Source organism: Pollachius pollachius (genome assembly GCF_949987615.1).
Source record: "Pollachius pollachius genome assembly, chromosome: 2".
NCBI lineage: Eukaryota > Metazoa > Chordata > Actinopteri > Gadiformes > Gadidae > Pollachius > Pollachius pollachius.
In genome coordinates, this window is record NC_136935.1 from 8700625 (window position 1) to 8710660 (window position 10036).

Consider the following 10036-nt stretch of genomic DNA (forward strand, 5'->3'; position numbering starts at 1 on the left):
AGCAAAGGGATAGTAGGTGATAGTCTGAAGGGAAATAAAGGGCGTTCAAACTTGAAACTGATGCTACCAAGTTTTGTTTAGTTCTGACTGGTTTTGATCGGATGAAAAAGACCTCCTGTGAAGAACTTTTAGATTCCCACCGCAGTGCACATTAACGGTCGCTGTCGGGAACGCTCGTAAGCGTGAGCGTCATCACTGAAGAGGCGTCTCGTTTTCTGCCAAATTCTACACAATACACCTTCACTGTAAATTAGTGGGCCTTGAACGCATCAGGTGGCTCAATAATGTTCCCTCAAAACTCAATTTGAAAACGCCCAAACGTGCTAAATCCAACTCAAAATTAACTGAGAATAGAGAAGAAGGAAAATTAACTCAAAACGTGCAATGTCCGGTTGGTTCCGCTTGGGGACAGCAGGGAGCTGAGGAACACCAGGGGGCAGCAGAGAGCTGAGGACCACCAGGGTGCAGCAGAGCGCTGGGCACCATCAGGGAGCAGCAGACAGCTGAGGACCACCAGGAAGCAGCAGAGAGCCGAGGACCACCAGTTTAGGTCACGAGGTTCAGATCAGGACCCGGAGGTTCTGATGTGATCAGTTTGATCTCTGAAATCAATGACCAGAGCATCTGAATGTAGATGCTTCCAGGGGATTCATAATTATTAAATTATTGCAATTACTTTAAAAGAGGCTGGTGGCCTCAGTGAAGTTTCATGGATCAGATTCCAGATGAATCCGATCTAAACTACAGACAGGTAAGCGAGTCCCAGGTAGGTCCTCTGACCTCTGATACCAGGTAACGTAACATGTTAAAACAGGTTAAATACATTTTCATTACAGGTTATCACAGGTTTAATGTGTTTCTAATGTTTCTTGTTATAATTTACAGTAAAATGAGGTGGAGATACATCTAAAATATTAAGTTTAGATAAATGCCCCGACTAGGTTGGTAGTTTAGAGGAAACAGGTCCCAGTAGGTTGGTAGTTTAGATGAAACAGGTTCCAGTAGGTTGGTAGTTTAGAGGAAACAGGTCAGAGTAGGTTGGTAGTTTAGAGAAAACAGGTCCCAGTAGGTTGGTAGTTTAGATGAAACAGGACCCAGTAGGTTGGTAGTTTAGATGCCACAGGTCCCAGTAGGTTCGTAGTTTAGATGAAACAGGTCCCAGTAGGTTGGTAGTTTAGATGCCACAGGTCCCAGTAGGTTGGTAGTTGAGATGCCACAGGTCCAAGTAGGTTGGTAGTTTAGATTAAACAGGTACAAGTAGGTTGGTAATTTAGATCCCACATGTCCCAGTAGGTTGGTAGTTCAGATGAAACGGGTCCCAGTAGGTTGGTAGTTTTCGATACCACAGGTCCCAGTAGGTTGGTAGTTTAGATGCCACAGGTCCAAGTAGGTTGGTAGTTTAGATCCCACAGGTCCCAGTAGGTTGGTAGTTTAGATGCCACAGGTACCAGTAGGTTGGTAGTTTAGATGCCACAGGTCCCAGTAGGTTGGTAGTTTAGATACCACAGGTCCCAGTAGGTTGGTAGTTTAGATGCCACAGGTACCAGTAGGTTGGTAGTTCAGATGAAACAGGTCCCAGTAGGTTGGTAGTTTAGATGAAACAGGACCCAGTAGGTTGGTAGTTTAGATGCCACAGGTCCCAGTAGGTTGGTAGTTTAGATGAAACAGGTCCCAGTAGGTTGGTAGTTTAGATGCCACAGGTCCCAGTAGGTTGGTAGTTGAGATGCCACAGGTCCCAGTAGGTTGGTAGTTTAGATTAAACAGGTACAAGTAGGTTGGTAGTTTAGATCCCACATGTCCCAGTAGGTTGGTAGTTTAGATGCCACAGGTACCAGTAGGTTGGTAGTTCAGATGAAACAGGTCCCAGTAGGTTGGTAGTTTTCGATACCACAGGTCCCAGTAGGTTGGTAGTTTAGATGCCACAGGTCCAAGTAGGTTGGTAGTTTAGATCCCACAGGTCCCAGTAGGTTGGTAGTTTAGATGCCACAGGTCCCAGTAGGTTGGTAGTTTAGATGCCACAGGTCCCAGTAGTTTGGTAGTTTTGATACCACAGGTCCCAGTAGGTTGGTAGTTTGGATGCCACAGGTCCCAGTAGGTTGGTAGTTTAGATGCCACAGGTCCCACTAGGGGGCTATAGATCCTGCCCTCCCAGTGGACAGACAGAAGTAATTTCAGGGCATATTCAGATAACACGAGCAGCACTGAGGTCAGTGCCTGCCTTTTGTTCATGGATTAATGAGATTTTTTATGAAACAAAAAACACCTCCTTCCTTATTGTAATGATCTAATGAGGCCCGATGCCACAGCCGTGGTGGGAAAGTCTCCATGCACCTCCCTCCACCCTGCACGACCTCCCACACCCCTCCACCACCTCCCTCCACCTCCCATCACCTCTCCTCCCCCTCCCTCCCCCCCTCCTCCCCCTCCACCCCCTCCTCCCCCTCCCTCCCCCCTCCTCCCCCTCCACCCCCTCCTCCCCCTCCCCCCCTCCTCCCCCTCCCTCCACTCTGCACCTGCCCCCAGTCGCCCCCGTGCTCTACGTTCCGGCTGCCCCCCCCCACCTCCGTCACACGGAGCTGTTTGATGTGAACCGCCCTCACCAGACCCCCACCCGACCCCCACCCGACCCCACCCGACCCCCACCCACCCATGTTTAATTACCAGAAAGCGCCGTGAGCATTTGGCCGTCGGGCACAAAGAATGGCAACATAGAGCTCATTGAGTGGTCAGCGAGGGGCCCACTGGTCAATTGGGTCATGGACTGGGATTGTTTGACAGAGCCGGAGCCAAGGACCACAGGAGCAAGCAAAGTTCAAAAATCCCCTCGGTTGAATCGAGAAGTTTGTCACAGAATCTGTTGGAGAGGCTGTCAGGAGCCATTAGAGACATGAAGGCTCCGCCTCCATCCAGCGCTGCACATTTAATCACAATTTGTGTGTCTTTGTTCCAGAGCTCTGAGCGCCATGATCTGATTACAGGCCTGAGCAGCTAGCATGAGGAGCAGCTAGCATGAGGAGCAGCTAGCATGAGGAGCAGCTAGCACGAGGAGCAGCGAGCACGAGGAGCAGCGAGCACGAGGAGCAGGGAGCACGAGGAGCAGCGAGCAGCGAGCACGGGGAGCAGCGAGCACGGGGAGCAGCGAGCACGAGGAGCAGCGAGCACGAGGAGCAGCGAGCAGCGAGCACGGGGAGCATCTAGCACGAGGAGCAGCTAACACGAGGAGCATCTAGCACGAGGAGCAGCTAACACGAGGAGCATCTAGCACGAGGAGCAGCTAACACGAGGAGCATCTAGCACGAGGAGCAGCTAACACGAGGAGCCGATAGCATGGGGAGCAGCTAGCATGAGGAGCAGCTAGCATGGGGAGCAGCTAGAATGGGGAGATGCTAGCATGAGGAGCAGCTAGCATGAGGAGGAGCTAGCATGGGGAGCAGCTAGCATGAGGAGCAGTTAACATGAGGAGCAGCTAGCATGAGGAGCAGCTTATACAAGGAGCAGTTAGCATGGGGAGCAGACAGCTAATATGGCGGATGTGACAGCTAGCATGGCGGATGTGCCAGCTAGCATGGGGAGCAGTAAGCATGAAGAACAGTTAGCTTGCATGAGGAGCATTTAGTATGAGGTACAGTTAGCATTGGGAGAAGCCAGCTAGCTTGAGTAGCCGCTACCTAGCTTAAGGAGCAGCCATGTGAGGCTACACAGCTAGAATATGGGACAGCAAAAGGTCAAGCTTACAGGTCGAGGAGTTTGTCTCTCTCCCATGGCATGCTGGGAGTTCTGGGTGACGGGGACAGCGGGGGGAGACAGGGGGGACTCTTTCGTTAATTGGGAGGCGCAGCGACCTTTGACCCAAATGATGTCGGGTGGCGGCGCAAACACTGAGAGGTGATTGGCTAGCAGCTTGAACGTGCCACAAGTTGCTCCTCTCCCTCCCTCCCTCCCCCTCCCCCTCCTCCCTCCCTCCCTCTATCATTCTCTCATTATTTTTTTTCATTCTTTCTCTTTCACACCAGTTTCCCCACATTAGTGCTCATCTTGGCGTCTGAACTGAACGTATTAAAGTGCTTCTTCGTTCAGAAGGATCACTTCAATATACCATAATACAGGCTAACTGCTATCGGAGGTCATTAGCAGTGTGTTAGCGGTTAGCGGTGGTCATTAGCACGGTGTTAGCGGTTAGTGGAGGTCATTAGCATGGTGTTAGCGGTTAGCGGAGGTCATTAGCACTGTGTTAGCGGCTAGCGGAGGTCATTAGCACTGTGTTAGCGGTTAGCAGAGGTCAGTCAGTGTGCTGCATGTTGTTTCCTATTCCCATTGTTATGGTGTCTCCAGCGTGTCTGGAACACACTCACGCACACACCGCCTCCTTTCTACCGCCTTCTCTCAAGATCCTCTTCTTCACCTCCTCAATCCCCCAGACCCACCTCCTCCTCTCCACATTCTCCTCTCCACACACACCTCCTCTCTTCCTTCGTTAGTGTCTCCCCCTCTCTCCCTTCGTTAGTGTCTCCCCCTCTCTCCCTTCGTTAGTGTCTCCTCCTCTCTCCCTTAGTTAGTGTCTCCCCCTCTCTCCCCTCGTTAGTGTCTCCCCCTCTCTCCCTTCGTTAGTGTCTCCCCCTCTCTCCCTTCGTTAGTGTCTCCTCCTCCCTCCCTTCGTTAGTGTCTCCCCCTCTCTCCCTTCGTTAGCGTCTCCCCCTCTCTCCCTTCGTTAGTGTCTCCCCCTCTCTCCCTTCGTTAGTGTCTCCTCCTCTCTCCCTTAGTTAGTGTCTCCCCCTCTCTCCCCTCGTTAGTGTCTCCCCCTCTCTCCCTTCGTTAGTGTCTCCCCCTCTCTCCCTTCGTTAGTGTCTCCCCCTCTCTCCCTTCGTTAGTGTCTCCTCCTCCCTCCCTTCGTTAGTGTCTCCCCCTCTCTCCCTTCGTTAGCGTCTCCCCCTCTCTCCCTTCGTTAGCGTCTCCTCCTCTCTCCCTTAGTTAGTGTCTCCCCCTCTCTCCCCTCGTTAGTGTCTCCCCCTCTCTCCCCTCGTTAGTGTCTCCTCCTCTCTCCCTTCGTTATTGTCTCCTCCTCTCTGCCTTCGTTAGTGTCTCCCCCTCTCTCCCTTCGTTAGTGTCTCCTCCTCTCTCCCTTCGTTAGTGTCTCCTCCTCTCTCCCTTCGTTAGTGTCTCCTCCCTCCCTTCGTTAGTGTCTCCCCCTCTCTCCCTTCGTTAGTGTCTCCCCCTCTCTCCCTTCGTTATTGTCTCCTCCCCTCTCCTCCCTGGCAGAGTGCCTGGAGAGTTCAACCCATCCTCCCCCTATCCTCACCCATCCTCACCCGTCAGAAGCTACTGGGATGAGGTCTGATGAGAGAGAGCGAGAGAGTGTGTTTGCTTGTGTGTCTGTGTGTGTGTGTGTGTTAGTGCGTGTGTTCGTGTGTGTGGGGGTTTGAAAGAAATCAAAGCTTGTGTTGTTTAGAGCTAATAGGGTCGACCCATCACTGACCTCACAACACACTCACTCACACATGTGCACGCACACACAAATGCACATGTGCACGCACACACACACACACAAGGAGGAGCAGGAGGTGAAGGAGTAGCAGGAGGTGGAGGAGAAACAGCAGGTGGAGGAGCAGGAGGAGGAGGTTCAGCAGGAGGAGCAGTAGCATCAGGAGGAGGTGGAGGAGTAGCAGCAGGAGGAGGAGGGGCAGCAGCAGGTGGAGGAGCAGACGGAGGTGGAGGAGCAGTAGCATCAGGAGGAGGTGGAGGAGCAGGAGGTGGAGGAGTAGCAGCAGGAGGAGGAGGGGCAGCAGCAGGTGGAGGAGCAGACGGAGGTGGAGGAGCAGTAGCATCAGGAGGAGGTGGAGGAGCAGGAGGTGGAGGAATGGAAGTATTCAGGTTGCTGGGGCTACAGCTGATCAGGAAGTGAGCCCTCACTGTGATGACATCATCCGTTGATGAAGACAGACCATCCTGTGTGTGTGTGTGTGTGTGTGTGTGTGTGTGTGTGCGTGTTCTCAGGTCCAGAGGGTTTGTTGACCAGTAGGACTCAGACATAATCCCTGGTGACCTTTGACCCCTACACTAATTACAATGAACTGCTAAACACACACACACACACACACACACACTGACATATGTGTGTGTGTGTGTGTGTGTGTGTGTGTGTGTGTGTGAGTGTTGTTGATGCTGTGATTCCATAAACAAACAACATGTTGTCAGTGATAGCTGGGAGCTGATTGGTCCTCGCTGGGAGGGAGGTGTGAACCGGCCAATCAGATTAAACACTTTGGAACTCCTGAGGAAACACAAAGTCTTTATTTACAATTCCTCCTCCACTAAGCTCCTCCCCTCCCTGTCTGAGACACTGAGACGAAGAACATACACACACACACACACACACACGCACACACACACACACACACACACACACGTGTGTGTAGGTATGTGCAACAGGTAGGAACAAATCATGCAACTGAGAATTTCTGGCATCTTCCGCTCGGTCTGTCTGAGCTACATCACCTCCTCCTCCACTCTACCTCCTGCTCCTCCTCCTCCTACCCCCACCCCCTCCTCCCCCACCTCCTCCTCCACTCTACCTCCTGCTCCTCCTCCGCCTCCCCCACCTCCTTCTCCACCCACACCTCGTCTTCCATTTCCCCCTCCACCTGGATGTTCAGATGTGATGGGGAATTAGTGCCTACAGCTGGGATGTGTGTGTGTGTGTGTGTGTGTGTGCGTTTGTGTGTGTGTGTGTGTGTATGTTTGTGTGTGTGTGTGTGTGTGTCAGCCTGCTACCCCCTAAAGCTGATGATGAACAGAGCTAGCATCCCGTCAACTCTTCGTAATGACAGTTTGTTGTGTAAATGCTACCTAGGCAGTGCAAACTAGCTTGAGCTACATCTTCATCAGTACTAGACAGTTATCTATTCAGTGCTAACTAGTTTGTCGTAACTTAATAGTTTGAGGTAACTAACTAGTTAGTGTTAACTAGCTGCCTCTCGTCATCATGGATAGACAGGTTGCAGCTTTGGCAGCTCAATGTTTATGTGTTGATATCCTCCTGAGAGAATCTGATAAGCTGCTCTTATCTGTTTCTCTCACACACACAAACACACACACACACAAACACACACACACACACACACACACACACACACACAGTGGTAACATGAGATGGAAGATAAAACAAATTAAAGAGGATTTTTAGACCTGAGGTAATCTGTGTGCGTGTGTGTGTGTGTGTGTGTGTGTGTGTGTGTGTGTGTGTTTGCCAACCGCAGACATGCTCAGAGTTCAAAAGCTCATAATACTACTGTTCTCTCTCCTACACACACACACCTTGTTAATGACACCAATTACCAGCAGTTACCACACACACACACACACACACACACACACACACACACACACACATTCTTTCCCTTCTCCGTTCTAACACTTACTGCTGCTATCCTATAAGCTTCTCTGCGCTGTTTGTTTACCGACAACGCCTTGCAGCAGTGTCGGTGTCCTGGTCTTCCACTGGGAACCAGAGAGACCCTGAGTTAGATTCAGAGTAGCCGTTCATCCTGGTCACATGTCAATGGAAACACTGGACTCAAGAACTCAATACCGCATAACATTATCTCCAGCTGTAAACTACCACATCACATTACCTAAAGCGGTAAACTACCACATTACTTTATCTACAGCTGTAAACTACCACATAGCATTACCTTAACCTGTCTTGGTGGAATTGAGTCTACACCACCTCAGATTCGGCTGAAGGCCCCTTAGAAACTGTGTCTGTACTGCCTAACCCCTACCTACTCCTTAATGACCTGTGTCCGGACTGTCTAACCCCTACCTGCTCCTTAATGATCTCTCTGTACTGTCTAACCCCTACCTACTCCTTAATGACCTGTGTCCGGACTGTCTAACCCCTACCTGCTCCTTAATGATCTCTCTGTACTGTCTAACCCCTACCTGCTCCTTAATGATCTCTCTGTACTGTCTAACCCCTACCTGCTCCTTAATGACCTGTGTCCGGACTGTCTAACCCCTACCTGCTCCTAAGTGACCTGTATCTGTAATGTCTAACCCCTACCTTCTCCTTAATGACCTGTCTGTACTGTCTAACCCCTACCTGCTCCTTAATGACCTGTCTCTGTACTGTCTAACCCCTACCTGCTCCTTAATGACCTGTGTCCAGACTGTCTAACCCCTACCTGCTCCTTAATGACCTGTCTCTGTGTATCCAGATCAGGATAAGACCCCCTCCTCTCTCTCCAGGGTCAAGTTCCTGGGGGAGGGGGGGATTGGGAGGGGGAGGGGGGGGGGGAGGACCGGGTCGTGATCCTCCACACCGCTGGGTGCTAATCCTGTTAGAGAGGAAAGAGACCATTACCCCGTCCCCCCGCTTCACTGCTCCGGGCCTGGGATCCACAGGGGCCCTCCGACCCCCCCCCAACTCCCCCCCTCCGACTCCCCCCGCCCCCCAACTCCCAACCACAGATCCCCCCTCAGACCCGCCCGCCCTTGGCCTAACGTCAGACACGGACCAGAAGTTCTGCAGTGGAGAGGTTCTGCAGACCAGAGGTTCTGGGGCTCAGAGAAGAACTCAATGGTGGACAGGGAACATATCTGCGGTGAGCGACTGTTGTTCTGGGCTTCCTCTGCCGAAGCTGGTTCCCTCTTCAGGTGAACTCCCAGTTCCCCTGGACCCAGCGGGAGCTCTGGGAGCTAGCGTAGCGTAGCCCTGAAGATACAAGCATTCCCCCCTCCCCCTCTCTCCCTCTCCGGGCTCATTCATAAATATCTTTCTATCGTCCAGCCTCCCTCCCCCTTCCTCCCTCCCTCATCCGGCCTCCCCCTGAGAACACAGACTCATTCATTGTCTATCTCCCTCTCTCTCTCTCTCTCTCTCTCTCCCCCCTATATATATATATATATATATATACTGACAGCTGATATATATATAGCTGATATATATATATATATATATATCAGCTGTCAGTGTGATGTATGCGTCCCTCAGAAGGCGATCACAGGATCGGTTTAATATTGAGTGGTTGTTGAGGATTGATGGACCACTCACACACGCGCAGACACACACACACACACACACACACATACACACTGACACACACAGACACACACACAAACAAACACACAAACACATACAGAAATGGGGGGTAGAGGGAGAGGGAGAGAGAGAGAGAGAGAGAGAGAGAGAGAGACCCTGGTGTTCATTGTTACAGTGATTGACAGCTCCCCAGGAATCCAACTGGTATTAAGGAAACTCTCTCTCACACGCACTCACACTCACACCCACACACATAAACACACACACACACAAACACACACGCACACACACACACACACACACACGCACGCACACGCACAGGAGCTAATGCGCTGTATGAAATCCTGGATCAGCTATTTGGTTCTTCAATACACATGCATACATACAGGTTTATATAAATACAATATAAGTCCAGTGTTGTGTTGATTGTGGGTTGACCTTTGCCCTCTAGCTTGTGGGTCTAAACTCGCTGAGCAAGAAGCTTCTTAAGAAGTGGAGAACACAGCAAAGTGCCGAGGCCTGCCATGTGTTCACTCTCTCTCCTCCGCCTCCAGGACTCAGCATGGCGGGGGGGGGGGGGGGGGGGGCCCACACAAAGGTAGAGTCCTCTCAGCCTCTCTCTCCTCTTGTGTGTGAAGATGGCGTTTAATCAGCGAGATGGATCTGCTCAGACAACGCATGAATCTGTCCTCATAACAACCCAACACGGGCTGGCACTGCATTCATCACTGCTCCTCAAATCACATTAGAGAGGGGGAGCTCCTCTCTCCTCCTCCTCCTCCTCCTCCTCCTTCTGCTCGAACTTCCTGCTGATCTCCATCCATTCATAGGGATTTTGCCACGGCTCACATAGCAGGGAACACACACACGCGCGCAAACACACACGCGCAAACACACACGCACAAACACACACGCACAAACACAAACACACACTCAGGCATGCAAACGCACGCACACACGCACGCACACTCACACGCAAACACACACACAGAACAGGTG